The 17,493-nt window shown below is 43.7% G+C and overlaps 1 protein-coding gene and 1 non-coding gene across 3 annotated transcripts in view; both read left to right on the top strand.

Moving 5' to 3' along the window:
- Positions 1 to 17,493, top strand: part of LOC122798011 (fer-1-like protein 6) — a 1,810,759-nt gene that overhangs the window by 314,703 nt on the left and 1,478,563 nt on the right. The gene's annotated exons all lie outside the window — the stretch shown is intronic.
- LOC122799061 lies at positions 16,616 to 16,769 on the top strand. The gene has a single exon (XR_006364428.1). It is a non-coding gene; the product is annotated as a 5.8S ribosomal RNA (ribosomal RNA).

The raw sequence follows: 17,493 nt of genomic DNA, 5'->3' as shown, positions 1-17,493 counted from the left end.
CCTTGAGGGACCCAGGTATGAATGTGTAAAAAAGAAGAGCAGGTGGAGTGTCATCTTACTGACTGTTGTCTATTAGTAAGATAGCTAGAGAACCATTTAATTGTAGAGGACGATAGGTTGAGACTGGATAGATTATTCAGGAGTTTAGAGTGAAAGACAGTATAGAAAGCTTTTGACAGGACAAGAAAGAGGCAAGAAAATAGTAGATTTTTGTCTCTAGCTTCGGCAAATGCCAGGAGGGCTGTGGATGTACTATGATGGGGTCTGAATCCATGTTGTGTAGGGGTTAGGAAGTTATTGTCTATTAGGTAATCAAGTAGCTGTTTGTGTATACATTTTTCAAGGGGTTTAGATAATGGAGAGAGGATTGCAATATGCACGTACCGTATTTCCCCAAAAATAAGACCGGGTCTTATACTCTTTCCCCCACCAAAATATGCATTAGGGCTTATTATCAGGGGACGCCTTATTTACCCACACCATCCAACAATCTACCTTTATTCATTTATTCATGTACAAAAATCGACATTTATTAATGAACACAAATCAACATTTATTCATGTACAAAAATTGACATTTATTCATGTACACAAATTGACATTTATTTCATACTTTTCTGTTATTGGACAACAGTCCTAAATAATGCATTAACAGTTGTGTAAGAATTCTGCATAAACAGTGCATCAAACATTTCAGCTTCAGAATTATCTGCACCTTGGCTTTCACAGTTATTCAAATACAGTCATGCCATCTTCTTCTGGAACAATGTCATAAGTTCCAACCCCCGAATTTCGACCTGACTTTCTTGTGACGCCATTTCCCATAGAACCATTGACCCCAATCTGTCATGCCTAGCAGTAGAGCTCTCCTTAAATGAGCACTGCTTGTCCAAGTAGCCTGCTCATAGTGCATTGGTAACACAGCTGTCAGTGATTTTATCCCATGAATTTTTCACCCAAGTCACGACCCCTTGCAGGCTAGGCTTCACAAAGTTTCCATGCTGATTTCTCTCCATTATATTTTCAATGTAGTCATTGAGTTCCATGTGCAAATGGTCCTTGAATGGCTTGTTTATTGCAATATCAAGAGTATGGAGACAGGCAGTCATTCCTGCAAGAATCATTATTTGATCTATTCTTCTCTGTGCCAAAAATGTCTTCATTTCTTTAGTGCTGTGAGTGCTGGCTGAATCCCAGACTATCAGACCTCTTTTGCCACCTCACAAAACAAGTGGCAGCATTACATCGACCCACTTTCTTATAGCTGCTTGTGTGCACCAGGCTTTTTTGGGTTCAAGAATGTAAATGCCTGAAACAAGTTCAGTCTTATCTTTCTTGCCTTTACTAATGATTAGAGGTGAGATTTTCTTTCCATCTAGACGAATTGCCAAAATACAGGTAACACGTGCACTCTTGTAACCAGTGGAGGGAATGTAAATTGGGGAGCCACCCCTCTGATCAATTGTTGTTTGAGATCCTTGGCCCATAAACACTGCAGTTTCATCCATAGCAATCATGTTAGAGAGTTGGTATTTAAAAAAGTCAATGACATCAACAAAGGACTTGAACGCAAGTGCACGTTTAATAACTTCAGTATCTTCCAGCTTGAACAGTGTTGTTGATCTTCTTAGAGACAGTTCATATCACTGAAGGAAGCCATCCAACCAATGTTATGATGCTTTGAATTCTTCTGGAGATATTTCTAACTGTGGTGCCATTGCAAGGACAACAACCTGGATATCAGCCCTGCACACAACCAAAGCCTTTGCTCTCCTGTTAGCAATCCATTCACAGATGATGTCTTCCAGCTCAAGAAATAATGGTTGCTGACCTGATCCACACTTGCACTTCTTAGCATTTCCCTCGTCGGCCTGTTGACTAAGGTTATGGTATGCTGCACGCCATTTTCGAGCCATTCATAGATCTAACTTTTTCTCTTTGCAGAAAGCTGTCAGATTCTTTCCTCGGGAGTCCTCCACGATTCCTTTCTTGTACTTAATGGAATAGCTCTTTCTTTTTGCACTCATCTTGTCTAGGGGGAGGGTTAATTTGAAGACTTATAAGACCGGAGTGGCAACACAAAATGGCACTGTTTATGAAGAGAATGCACAACCGTGCACTATCACGTGCACGTGCTTTTCACACGTTGTCTGTACTTTAACCGATCAAAATACACCTGCCAGTGTTTATTGGCCAAGGATCTCAACCATCAAGTGTGAGTGATTGTTATGGTTACAGTAAGAATCATGGAGGATTCCCAGGGAAAGAATCTTATGACTTTCTGCAAAGAGAAGAAGTTGGGTGTCCGAATGGTCCAAAAATGGTGAGCAGAATATGATAACATCAGTCAACGGGTGTCAATAATATTATTTCATAATTCAACATGTCCATCGTGTGTTGTTGACAATCTTAATTGGGGCTTATTTTTGGGGTAGGGCTTATATCATGACCACCCTGGAAAACCATGCTATGCCTTATTCTCTGGTTAGGTCTTATTTACAAAGAAATATATTATGTACCCCGGGAAAAGAGCTCTCCCACCTGGGTAGAAGTAGAAGCCATGAGGGGGTCCCTCCCAATGGAAGTCCTTAAGACAGCATCCACAAAATATCACAAAGTCCCAGGAGGTGCTCTGGACAGGAGAACAGGGGCATACAGAAGTCTGGATGAGGGACTGGTTGAGGCCTCATGGCCCAGAAGAATTCCACGAGGCTGGAAAGATTGGAGGGAAGCTCCCTTGAGAAGCTCTGAGGGCAGGGTTGACACATTATAATTTGGCAGCCTCCAGGAGTTATGTAACCCAGGAAAAGAGCTCTCCTGTCTAAGTAGAAGTGGAAGCCATGAGGGGGTCCCTCCCAATGGAAGTCCTTAAGGGAGAGAGAGGCAAAAATGTCAAGGCTGGGAGAGCTGCCACCTGGGTGAGGAGGTCCGAACCGCAGCCCCCTCCAAGATGGAAGTCCAGAAGGGGGATAGAGGCAGAAAGCGGGTGGGCAGGGAGCACTCCCAGCTGTGTGGGAGGGTCCGGATCGTGTCTCCCCCCAGTGGGATGGAAGCCCCCAAGGGAGCTTCTGGCAGAAGGCTGTGGGGCCAGGAGTGCTCCTGCCAGGCAGGGGGGAGGTGTCCAACCTTGCCCGGTACCCGACAGCATCCCCAAAATGTCGCAAACTCCACAAAATGGCTCTGGAGCTGAAAGGAGGAGGACGTGGAAGTCCCAATGAGAGCATGCCTGCCTCTCAGTGGCTGATGGAAGCTCCGCAAGGATGGCCAGGATCAGAGGGAGTTCCCCCTGAGAGGATCCGAGGGCACAGGGACACGGCACGGTTTGGCAGCCTGCAGGGGATATGCAGGAGATGGGGACTGTGGTGCTCTGGACCTTAAAGGAGGGGAACGTGGAAGTCCCGATGAGAGTGTGCCTGCCCCTCAGTGGCTGAGGGGAGCTCTGGCAGGGCAGCCTGGATCGGAAGGAGGTCCCCTGAGAGGCTCTGAGGGCATGGGGACACAGTACAGCTTGGCAGCCTCCAGGAGATATGCAACCTGGGAAAAGAGCACTCCCGCCCATGTAGAAGTGGAAGCCCATAGGAGGAGTCCATCCTGGTGAAAGTCTGGAATGGGGAGAGAGGCAGAAGGTGGCCAGGCAGGGAGCTCTCCCTCCTGGGTGAGAGGGTCCAGATCGAGACCCAGTGGGATGGAAGTCCTCAAGGGAGCATCTGGTGGAAGGCTGTGGGGCCAGGTGTGCTCCTGCCCAGTTGAGCAGCCTGGATCTGGGGGAGGTCTCCCTGAGAGGCTCTGAGGGCATGTTGACATGGCACGGCTTGGCAGCCTGCAGGGGACATGGAGGTGGCGGGGTACTCGAGGCATGCCTTGGGCTGCGGCCAGGTAAAGAGGTCTCTCTGCAGGGTCGAAGGGGAGGATCGCCATGGTAGGCCCTTATGGAAGTCCTTAAGGGAGCTTCGTGTGGAGGCCTGCAGGCTCGGAGACCTGGCCAGGCAGAGTAATAATACCCTGCTCATTCTCAAAGGCATTCTTGAAAAATCACAAAGTCCCTAGAGTAGCACTGGATTGAAAAAGAGATGGACTTGGAAGTACATATGAAAGCGTATCTGCCCCTCGATGGCCAAGGGGAGTTCCATGGGGGAGGTCTCACCCTGCAGGTGTGCTCCCCCAATCGCTATGCGGGCATGCATTATCTGGCACAATTTGGCAGCCTCCAGGAGTTAAGAGACGACAGGGCATCTCATCAGAGTGTGAGTCCAGGTCCCAGCCCCAGGGGCGAATGTCCTGTCAGGTGTCTGCATGGAATCGAGGCACCATCACAGGCCTCTTCCTCCAGGCCAGAAGTCCATATGAGCATGGATCTGCCCCTCAGCGGCCAAGGGGAGTTCTGTAGTGCCTGTTGCACCCTGCAGGTTTGCCCTCTGATCGCCTGGCAGGCACATGTGATCTGGCACCATTTGGCAGCCTCCAGGAGTTAAGGGAAGATGGGGCATCTCATCAGATTGTGAGTCCGGGTCCCAGCCCCAGGGGAGAATGTCCTGCCAGGTGTCTGCGTGGGGTCAAGGTGCCCTCATGGTCCTCTTCCTCCCAGCCCGAAGTCCATATGAGAATGGATCTGCCCCTCAGCAGCCAATGGGAGTTCCATGGGGCCGTCGCACCCTGCAGATATGTTCTCTGGAAGGGCTGATGGGCACGCGTGATCTGGCATGATTTGGCAGCCTTCTGGAGCTGAAGGACGACGGGGCATCCCATCGAAATGTGTGAGTGTGAGTGCCCCAGTCTGGGTCCCAGCCGAGGGAGAGGGATGACAGGGTGTCCCATCAGAGTCCATGTTCCAGCCCTGGGTGATGTCCCACCAGGTGTCTGCATGGGATTGAGGTGCCCTTACCCACTGTCCATCGATCGATCAGGATGACTGACTCCCACTGGTGGAGGGCCCCTGTGGCATGACTCTGTAGGTCACAGCTTGTGGATTGAGCTTCTCCACCCCAGGAACGAGGTGTGGGTCAGGGTGTCGAGTTCTCCATGCCCTGAAGAAACAAAATTGGCCAGCAATGTTAGCAGTCAAATGTGCAGCCAAATACCAGATAGTAATTAATCAGACTTTTTATTACAAAAAACAGACCGGTTTTGGCAACTTAGTGCCTTCTTCAGTGTGGAACAAACAATCAAAATTATCAAAATGAAAAATGCAAATTTATACAAAACATTAACCAATAGGCATATGGATGTGTTGAAAGACCTCATGAATTATGTATAATATATTGTGTGGAAGCCAACTCATAATATGAAAACAAGGTTAAAAAAGAGGAACATAGTGCCCAAAGACTAAAGTGCCAAAGGCCATCAATAACCAATGTCATAACAGATTATGAGCCATGAAAGTTATATTTATACTTAATATAATATGCACCTCCAAATTCATAATAATGATGAATGTAAGAATAAAACAAACCTATGAAGGTGCATATTTCATAGCAAACATAATACAAAATTCTGACTATCAGAGGGGACGACCCTTTGTGCTTAATCGCTCAGTCAGATTTGTGGATGTTGGTCAGGGGCCCACCTCTGATCGCCCTAGGAAGAGACCTAGATCCATTCTGAAAAATAGGGATGGGTTCAACAATAGCACATCAGGAGAGGATTCCTCTCTCACAGATCATGATAGCTCAGGGGAGAGGGGATCACCATATAAAAAGAAAACGAACAAAAATATCCCTTTAGAAATGGTTCCAAACACAGAGGAGGTAGGAAACACAAGAAAAGATCCATTAGAACATTCCCTGGAGGGTTTAATCCAGAACTTTCTAACATAAGTAAAGATGAACAATTAAACCAAAATGTTTTAAACTTATCCAATGTACATCTGTCGGGTGATCAATATACTCTTTTGAATAAAGGGCTTAATTTTATACCTGGCTTTTTTTCTAATGAATACCATATAGTTACAGATGTTACTAACTTTTGTCATAGTCTCAACCTCAAGTTATTTTTTGCAGATGATACATCTCAAAGATCAACTGATTTCAGATTTGGCAAATCTGAGTTCCAGCCCTCCATGAACAAGCATGTGTCAATTTTTATGCAGTCAGTATTCAGGGATTTACACTTTCAGAATTATGGACATACTATGCTGAAACACAATTTATCACCACAGGAGAGCACAGCCCTTCAACAATTACGAAACAACCTAAATATAGTGGTATTACCAGCAGATAAGGGCGGTGCTGTGGTTGTACAAAACATGAGTGATTATCTTCAAGAGGGTCTATCCCAACTATCGGACACAACATGTTATATGAATATGGCCATAGACCCAACCCCAAACTTCAAGCATGAAATTGGCTCTTTTTTGTATTTAGCATGTGAAGAGGGCATCATCAGCAAAAAATGTGTTACACAACTTTTGGTCAAGGAGCCCCATAAGCAGATTATGTACTTACTACCCAAGATTCATAAATCAATAACTAAACCTCCGGGAAGACCCATAGTTTCTGGCAATGGATCTTTAACTGAACCATTGTCTGCCTTCCTAACACAATATCTAAAACCTCTTTTGGGTTTGGTCAGGGCAAGGCTACAGGACACTACACAGTTTCTGAAAATCATTGAGGATACACAATTGGAGCCGGGTTGGTTAATGTGCTCACTGGATGTCAAAGCCTTGTACACCAGTATACCACATTGGGCTGGGTTACAAGCCCTACAATATTGGTTGGAAAAGGCAGGTTTATACTCACCAGGATTTAATACATTATTAATATGCATGTCAGAACATGTACCCAATAAAAATGTGTTTTATTTTCAAGGTCAATGTTATTGGCAATTACAGGTATGGCTATGGGAGCATCTTTTGCTCCCATTTATGCCGACCTTTTTATGGCATTTTTTGAGGAGTGCATGATTTATGACATATCTCATAATATATACCTGGTTGAAATGGACATCTGGCGCAGGTACCTGGATGATTGTTGGATGGTATGGCGTGCGGATGTGGGTTATTTGCATGAATTTGTGGAGTATCTCAATGGCAACATCTGGGGAATTGAATTTTCTATCACTTATGATATGCAGAGTATTAACTTTTTGGATGTAACAATCTCCAGGAATCATGATCACACTCTGGCCACTAAAGTGTTCCACAAATACCCCCAATACAATACTTTATTGCATGCATCTAGCATGCACCCACGTCATACTATCAGAAACATCCTGGTGTCACAATTTATGCGCATGAAACGCCTGAGTTCCACCCAATCTGATTATGACATTGCTAGCCTAGATTTAAGTCGGAGATTTGCCAGTAGGGGATATAACTTTTCGGATATGAATAGTGCATGGACACGATCTCCACAGATGAAAAGGAACAGATTATTGGATTATAACATCCCTTCTGGTAACTCCGGAACAACAACCATCAGATTTATCACTACATATGGTAGGAACTACTATGTTATTAGGGACATTGTCAACAGACATTGGAATATACTACTAGCCAGTGAACAACTTAGATCTGTTTTAGGTGAGGAATGTCAATTCTCATACAGAAAGGGCAAAACATTGGGTTCCCATCTTTCTCATTACAAACATATTGGTAGTGGTGGAGCAATCCACAAACAACTTACAATATTGGGACGTGAATTATTGGGCACACACCCATGTGGCCACTGTGGATCTTGTAAACAGATCACTAAGTCTCTGCAATTTTCGAGTCGTAACACCAGCAAGGTCTTTGATTGTAAAATCTTTGGAAACTGTAGTAGTGATTGGGTTGTGTACCTGGCATCATGCCATTGTGGGGCATTTTATGTGGGACAGACTTCCAGACCACTCAGGTCACGAATAAATGAACACCGTAGTGACATCAAAAATAAGAGGGAGACTAATGCATTATATCGGCATGTACTAAAACATGCACAAGCACAGTTTATGTTCATGATTATTGACCGTATTGTGGGTGATCGTAGTCACCCACAAGGGTGGCATGGTATTCTCAATCATAAAGAAAAGTACTGGATAATCACTTTGGGTGCTCTCTTTTCACCTGGTCTTAATGACCACCTTTAACATTTGCCAAGGTTGAGACTACATGGACTTTTGGTAACACCCATCACTCAGACATACAATGGAACATCATTTTGGTACCATCTTTTCCATCTGGTCATTATGATTCCATTCCATAAGAAGCACAAGCGGAGGGATGTACTGATTTTTCACTAAATCCTACATATACAGTCTTTTTGAAGATTCTTTATGAATATTTTATTATTTTTCATATATATATATATATATATATATATATATATATATATACATATATAGGTGTGTCTACATATACACGTGAGTAGATGCATATATAAAGGGAAGTTGCCGGACAGAATTTTGTATTATGTTTGCTATGAAATATGCACCTTCATAGGTTTGTTTTATTCTTACATTCATCATTATTATGAATTTGGAGGTGCATATTATATTAAGTATAAATATAACTTTCATGGCTCATAATCTGTTATGACATTGGTTATTGATGGCCTTTGGCACTTTAGTCTTTGGGCACTATGTTCCTCTTTTTTAACCTTGTTTTCATATTATGAGTTGGCTTCCACACAATATATTATACATAATTCATGAGGTCTTTCAATGGACTCATTCATTTGACCAACAACCCTTTATTGTCTCTGGACTTATCGAATGATTTTGGATGGACACAGACTCATGAAAATGGTGAGAACCTTGTAGACTTTTATCCCATGTTAAAATCGTTAGAGGATAATTTATACCAACTCCAAAGATATGCCTGGCAAAGGCTTCATCTAGAAGCATGTGTACACTTTAAAATAGTCCCCAGGGGTATGAGGGTATTTTGTATGCCCACCTATGGGGACTCACACCCTGAGCTTCTAAAAGAGTGGCAGGACTTAAACATCGAGTTGGGGTTTAGCTATGCCAGATTGATGCTAAATTACTTTTTGCCATTGGAAACAGAATTAAGAAATAGAACTGATTCACTATATAAACAATTATCTGAACGCTTCACTTCTACTTTTTGCGTAGATAAAATTAACCAAATGTTCACACAAGTCAACATGTTTAGTGAAAGGTTAAAAGCTACTAAACAAAAGAAATTGTTACGTGACTATAATGACTTTCAAAGGGGCCAGGTGTTTATTTGGCCGAGGCATCAAGCCACTCAGCCAGTTTCCTCAGAAGCTGGATTGGAGAATATTACTATGCCTCCCAAGCTTAACACAGTAACTAACACCGTGCAACCTCTACCTCAACCACCAACCTCTATGCTTCAAGTAGAGGCAACAACATCGGCTTTACCAGGTAATGCTCAAACTGCCATGGGATTTGCAGATACCCCCCCCCCCCCCCCGAATCAAGAAGCATTCTTTAATCACGCTTCATCTCAGTCTGCTGGAGCCATTCCCAAGAATACATCTACAGTTCCATCCTCTTCTGGGGGTTTTTTACCTTACCTGAAAAAACAAGTTACATATCACAACAGGGGGAGGTCTCACAGCAGAGACTCCCGCAAGAGGAAATATTCGTCAGAACAGTTTCCGCAGAACAGAAGGAGAAAGAACTGACTTCTAGCCTGTTGTTTAACTATTCTTGTGTTACATTGGATTTACCTAGTATTAAGGTCTTGAATAAAGGCCTTAATTTTATTCCAGCGACCAGTGCAAAGTTAACAGACACATTAATTGACTTGAGGCTGTTTTGTAGAAATTTATGTTTAAAGTTGCTTTTCAAGACTGATCATGTTTGTGAACAGGGCGTAGCACGCTACAGAATTAAGAGCGTATATATACCTAATATGCCCACACATATTGAGTGTTTCCTGAGGGCTTGTGAACACCAATATTATTTGATGTTTAGCCAAACAACTAAGAAAGGGAGATATTACAATCTTAGTCCCTTGGAAGTAAGCAGTTTGAATAAACTGAAACAAGATTCACGTATAGTAGTGAAACCGGCCGACAAGGGGGGAGGGATTGTGGTCTTAGATAGACACGAATATGAGAGAGGTATGCTCAGCATGCTGTCAGAAGCTGATACATATACACCAATAACCCACAGAGATGTGTTACACATTGTGAGTATGGTTAAAGACACTTTATATGATTTACTCACATGTCGCCAAGTTAGTCAAGAGATCTATGACTTTCTATATATAGAATATCCTACCATACCCATCATTAAAGGCATACCTAAAGTTCACAAAGAGGTGTTTCCAGTTCCTTATAGGCCTATTGTATCTGGTGACAACTGGGTAACAGCACATATTTCTAAGTTCGTAGAGGACATATTAAGACCAGTAGTAAATCAATTTTCCACCATACTGAAAGATACTTATGACCTTCTAGAAAATATTAAGGATGTTAAACTAGATAATAATGAACAGAACATATTTATCACCTTAGATGTTAGAAATTTATTTACATCAATACCCAATGCAGAAGGCATGGAATATATTAGACAACTTTTGAGCAAGGAAACCACTTTTAGTAATGACAGAATTATCTTGGTGTGCCAACTTCTAGAACTTATTTTGTTCAACAATGTGTTTATGTTTGGCGATAGGTATTATTTGCAGAAGTGGAGGGTAGCCATGGGCACCCCCTGTGCGAATACCTATGCCAATTTGGTAGTTTTGTGGTGGGAAAAGTCATTCCTATTCAATCATGAAAGATTCAAGCATGTAAAACTCTACAGACGCTTTGTAGACAATATTATAATTGTTTGGGAAGGTACCCTGGAACTTTTTGAATCTTTTTTGAATTACTTGGAAACAACCAGTAGTTTTTTAAGATTCACCAAGGAAACTTCCTCCACTCACATTAACTTCCTTGATGTTACACTCAGCTTCACGTCAGCAGGTGGCATAATTTCTTCCCTATATAGGAAACCGACATGGCGAAATGCGTTGCTGACCTTTGACAGCATGCATCCCAGGCATGTATTCCAAGGCATAGTAAAAAGCCAGTTTCTGAGGATACTGAGGCTATGTAGCAAAGCCGAAGATCTCAATAAAGAAGCTCTGTTGTTAGAGAGACTATTCATCAATAGAGGCTATGACCCCAAGATGGTCAGGAAAATAAAATATGAGACGTTAGGGCAGACAATACCTATAGAGTCATTTCATACAGAGTCATATAGTCAAGTATCACGTCATTATTATAGAAAAGAACCTTTGGTTAACAGCTGTATTAGGTACATCATCACCTACACTAGTGATATAAAAAGAATACAACAAGTCATTTATAACTGGCATATATTAACCATAGATGCCCATACCAGGGATGTTGTAGGGAGGTATCCATCCTTCCTCTACAAGAACAGTAAAAGCCTTAAAAGGATTTTATGTGGTGACATCCACACTGCATTTGGTAAAGAAGGTATGACTTCATACAATCCCGTCTCACATAAACAAGGCACATTCCCCTGTCATAGTTGCAGTAGATGCAACTATATAACAAAAGAACAATCATTTAAGCATCCAACCATGGACTACGTCTTTACCCCATACTTTTATGCTAACTGTAATACCCGTAACCTGATATATCTTGCCACATGTATCAAGTGCCAGGCATTCTATATAGGACTAACCAAAAGAAAACTACAGGAGCGTATATATAACCACTTGTATGACATAAGGAAGAAAGTAGAGACAAATGCCTTAGCAAAACATGTCATAGAATTTCCATCTCATTCCTTCAGCTTTAGGGTCCTGCAAGTGGTTATTTATAATGGTAGGGATGGCAACATGGAAAACAACTTGGCCATCATGGAATTAAACTGGATTTTAAAATTAGGAGCGCACTTAGCACCAGGGATTAACAACTTCATATATATCAAGCCGGTACTTTTATCTAGGTAAAAAATCTTTTAGGCATATAATTGTACATGATTATTATTTAAATTTATCACATTTTCATGTAATATATATCATTTTTTATATACCTATTCATTCTACATTTTTTTTTGTGTTTATTTTATGGCAGGAGTTAGATAATACAGGAACATATTTATTTATATGTTTTTTATGCATTGTGATTAGACACACTGTTATATAGATTGTCTAGTGTTCTAAACTCTCTGCAATTGCAGATTTCTATTCTGATTAATGGTATTTTTAATACATGCATAGACATTTTTTCAAGCATGTCATACACATTGCATTTAGTTTTTATATTATATTGAAAAAATTTTTTAGTTGGGGCCGAGTGAATATACAGGATGTTAGTCCATTACATCAAACATTTTTCTTGATACCATATATATAACGCGTTCTGACAGTCATCTTTTAGTTTACGCTCTTGCTATGTCAGCGGATTAGCCTGTCTTAGCTTTTAACATCTTTTTTAGAACATTTGTATATGTTTTTTCATCTTATAGATTTAGTACTAAAGACATAAGGTTTATGATTTGGCAGTATTTTCTGCACGGAACACAAATACTATACGCATAAATATCTTTTCACAAGTGTTTCGTTACCTTACACAACTAATGTTGACCATCACAGGACCATCTTTTTATTATAAACTTTTAAGCTGAAGCAAGCTGAGTTTAAGAAGACGTTATATAAGAAAGATTTATGCTTCTAATCTTGTCTTTATTCTGTCATCATCAGGCAAGCGCATAATATGATATATTGCGTCCATAGAAGCAATGTTTACATTGAGATCTATGTTTGCGATTAGAAGGATACTTATTTAGGATTTCTGGCTTCACCAATATTTAGATCAAATAAAGGACACATAGGTTCATATATTTATAATTTTGTGTTTAACATTTTATGATTTTTTGGTCAGATTTAGTACTTGCTTGTGAGGTCCTATTGTTTATAGACTAGTAAAATACCTGTCATTTCACAAGTGCATTCACAGAACGTTTAGCACTAGAATGCAGGTTTTTTGTATTAAACAATGCAGATTCAACACAGGACATGCTTGTGTGTATATTAATAACTCTGTATCTAACGTTATGTGATTTTTTAGTTAGACTTGGCATTTGCCTGTGAGGTTTTGTTTGCTTGACCGATGAAATACTTGTCATTTAATGAGCGCACTTACAGAGCGCTCAATATTAGAACACAGGCTTTGTGCATTAAACAATTTAGTTAATTTTCCCGCGTTTTAGCGGTTATATACCAGTGTATGTGCTGTTTTAAAATGATATCTGATGAAGCGTGGATTTACCACGCGAAAGCGCTCATTTTTTGTATTTTAAATAAAGAACTCTTTTTGGATTATACAACGGATTGCTATCAGTTTCTTTTGGTGGAATACCAGTGGTTTACATAGAACATCTTCACGCGCATTCCTTGTGGTTGGTTCCTCATTTCTGTGATTCTCAGGTTTGTTTTATTCTTACATTCATCATTATTATGAATTTGGAGGTGCATATTATATTAAGTATAAATATAACTTTCATGGCTCATAATCTGTTATGACATTGGTTATTGATGGCCTTTGACACTTTAGTCTTTGGGCACTATGTTCCTCTTTTTTAACCTTGTTTTCATATTATGAGTTGGCTTCCACACAATATATTATACATAATTCATGAGGTCTTTCAACACATCCATATGCCTATTGGTTAATGTTTTGTATAAATTTGCATTTTTCATTTTGATAATTTTGATTGTTTGTTCCACACTGAAGAAGGCACTAAGTTGCCGAAACCGGTCTGTTTTTTGTAATAAAAAGTCTGATTAATTACTATCTGGTATTTGGCTGCACATTTGACTGCTAACATTGCTGGCCAATTTTGTTTCTTCATAGTTTGGTTGGGCCTTGCATCCCCCATGTGCATAGTATTTGGTTTGGACTGAGTTCTCCATGCCCCTCAGGGCAGAAGTCTAGGTGAGACTGATGAGCCTGGGCTGAGGTAAAGGAGTCCTGTGTCACGGCCACCATCCCCTGGCATCCGTGCGCAGCCAAAGCATTGGGGGGCTCTCTCCCACTTTTCTCTGGCTATGAGTGCTGATGCACACTGCACTGGCCTGTGGCCCTCCTGGGTTGCGGTTGCTGGTCCACGACCAGCACCTGTGGTGCCCCCTCCATGGGGAGAGGGACTCCTCCTGTCGGGAGAGGTGTGGGCAGGACAGGAGGAGTCCCACCCACCGAGGTGCTCCTATCTGGTTGATCCTGCCTGTAGCATATGCTTATCTCAAAGATTAAGCCATGCAAGTCTCAGTGCACACAGACGCTACAGTGAAACTGCAAATGGCTCATTAAATCAGTTATTGTTCCTTTGATCGCTCCACCATTACTTGGATAACCGTGATAATTCTAGAGCTAATACATATTGACGAGCGCTGACCTCTGGGGATGCATGCATTTATCAGACCAAAACCAATCCGGGTTCTGGCCCGGAAGCTTTGGTGACTCTAGATAAACTCGGGCCGATTGCATGCCTTTGTGGAGGTGACGCAACATTTGAATGTCTGTCCTATCAACTTTCAATGGTACTATCTGTGCCTACCATGGTGACCACGGGTAATGAGGAATCAGGGTTCGATTCTGGAGAGGGAGCCTGAGAAACAGCTACCATATCCAAGGAAGGCAGCAGGCATGCAAACTATCCACTCCCGACTCGGGATTCTTTCGAGGCCCTGTAATTGGAATGAGTACACTTTAAATCCTTTAACGAGGATCTATTGGAGGGCAAGTCTGATGCCAGCCGCCATGGTAATTCCAACTCCAATAGCATATATTAAAGTTGCTGCAGTTAAAAAGCTTGTAGTTGGATCTTGGGATCAGGCTGGCAGTTTGCCGCAAGGTGAGCTACCGCCTGTCCCAGTCCCTGCCTCTCGGCACTTCCTTGATGCTCTTAACTGAGTGTCTCAGGGGTCCAAAGTGTTTACTTTGAAAAAATTAGAGTGTTCAAAGCAGGCTGGTCACCTGAATACTTCAGCTAGGAATAATGGAATAGGATCCCGTTCTATTTTGTTGGTTTTCAGAACTGGGGCCATGATTAAGAGGGATGGCTGGGGGCATTCGTATTGTGCCACTAGAGGTGAAATTCTTGGACTGGTGCAAGACGAACAAAAGTGAAAGCATTTGCCAAGAATGTTTTCATTAATCAAAAACAAAAGTCAGAGGTTTGAAGATGATCAGATACCGTCATAGTTAAGACCACAAACTATGCCGACTAGCGATCCAGCAGTGTTATTCCCATGACCTGCTGGGGAGCTTCCGGGAAACCAAAGTCTTTGAGTTCCAGGGGGAGTATGGTTGCAAAGCTGAAACTTAAAGGAGTTAAGTTTGCAGCTTAATTTGACTCAACATGGGAAACCTCACCCAGCCAGTACAGGGAAAGGATTGACAGATTGATAGCTCTTTCTTGATTCTGTGGGTGGTGGTGCATGGCCGTTCTTAGTTGGTGGAGTGATTTGTCTGGTTAATTCCGATAACAAACGAGACTCCTCCATGCTAACTAGTTATGCGACCCAGTGTGGTTGTCTCCAACTTCTTAGATTGACAAAGGCTTTCAGCCACATGAGATTGAGCAATAAAAGGTCTGTGATGCCCTTAGATGTCCGGGGCTGCATGTGTGCTACACTGAATGGATCAGCGTGTGTCTACCCTTGGCCGACAGGTCCGGGTAATCTGCTGAATCCCATTCATGATAGGGACCGGAGATTGCAATTATTCCCCACGAATGAAGAATTCCCAGTAAGTGTGGGTCATAAGCTCACGATGATTAATTCCCTGCCCATTGTAGACCCCACCCATCGCTACTATAGATTGGATGGTTTAGTGAGGTCCTCAGATTGGTCCTGCAAGAGTCAGTCACAGCCCCAGTGGTGCGCTGAGAAAACGATCAAACTTGACTATCTAGAGGAAGTAAAATTCATAACAAGGTTTCCATAGGTGGACCTGTGGAAGGATCATTAATGCCGAGTGTCCTGGGATGGTGCTGTCCCTGGGTAGCAGGGCATCTCCTTGCTCCACCACCCTGACCCTCTATGTCTCTCGCTGTGTCTCTCTCTGACTCCTATTTCTCTGTGCGCCCTGGTGGAGGCCAGCAGGACTGAGCCCATGGCTCCTGGGGGAGGGATGTAGGGGAGGGAGAGGGGAGGGAGTGAGAGGAGGGGTGGTGTCTGTCCCCCTCTTGCCTCCTGGTGGCGGGAGGGAGGGGATCCATCCATGTGGTGGGAGGTGTGGGTGCTCCTCTGCTGCCATGAGGGGATGGTGGTGGAGGGTGCATCCGGCCTGACGGTGTGGTCCGCTGCTCGCCCCGGAGGTGGCTGACTCCCTGTGCGGTAGTGGGAGGGAGAGGGTGCCATCCCAGCAGGGGGGCAGTGGCCTCCCCTCTGGCTGTACAGGGCCATCCCCGGGGTGGCACACTGGAGTCCTTTCCCCTCGATGTCAGTGGTGGGTGCCTGTGGAGGATGCCCAGCTCCATGCTGGGCTTCGGTTCAAAAATCCAGAAGGTTGGTGGTGTGGCCGCACACCTGCTGCCGTGGGACTCCCTGCTGTCTTAGAGTGTGGGGCCAGTAGCATTGGTCTGGGTGCCCACGACAATGCCTGTGAAACCTTGCATGCTCATCTTGAGGTGCGATGCCACACGGGCAGGGGTGCCCTGGCGAATGAGAAGTCTACGACTCTGAGCAGTGGATCACTCAGCTCATGCATCGATAAAGAACGCAGCTAGATGTGAGAACTAATGTGAATTGCAGGACACATTGATCATCAACACTTCGAACGCACTTTGCAGCCCCAGGTTACTCCTGGAGCTACACCTGTCTGAGGGTCGACATGCCTTCCATCGCCCCCAGGGGTGTCTGGCCCCTGTCGAGGGTGTGGCCGGGGAGTCGAGGGAGCCTGCTGAGGGCCCTCATCCTCCCAGGGAGAGATGCGGATGGAGGAGAAGAGTCCCCTGCTGCTCCGAGCCTGGAAGCTCATCTGAGGATGGGAGGAAACATGTGTGCATCTGGCCTTTCCCCCCTGGAGGCTGTCGGTGGTACCGCCACCAGGCTGCCCTCCTGAGGTGGAGTCCAACACCTGCCTGCCTGGTTCCCGTGTGCCGGGGCCGTGTTGGCTGTCCTCCTATGCCGCTCAGAGTCCAACAGTGGGGAGTGGGTGCATGGGGGCCAGGGGAGGATGGGTAGTCTGTCTGCCCCTGAAGCACCTGCTGCCCCCAGCGACCACGCTTGGAATGCGACTTCAGATTAGCTGTGGTGACCCACCAAATTTAAGCACATTACTAAGCGGAGGAAAAGAAGCTAACCAAGTTTCCATCAGTAATGGCGAGTGAAGAGCCCAGCGCCAAATCCTGACTTGGGTGATGGGCACAGGGAAATGTGGTGTATGGAAGTCTGTCTTCCCAGTGCCGCCCAGGGGGCCCAAGTCCCTGTGATTGAGGCTCAGCATGCAGACGGTGTGAGGCCGGTGGTGGCCCCCAATGCATTGGGATCAGGTATTCCCGGTGTTGGGTTGTTTGTGAATGCAGCCCAAAGTGGGTGGTAAACTCCATCTAA

The sequence above is a fragment of the Protopterus annectens genome, chromosome 3.part1 (genome assembly GCF_019279795.1).
Source record: "Protopterus annectens isolate FY-2018-M chromosome 3.part1, PAN1.0, whole genome shotgun sequence".
In the NCBI taxonomy this organism is placed as follows: domain Eukaryota; kingdom Metazoa; phylum Chordata; order Ceratodontiformes; family Protopteridae; genus Protopterus; species Protopterus annectens.
Note: the sequence above shows the minus strand (reverse complement) of the source record. Positions and strands in the feature narration are given on the sequence as shown.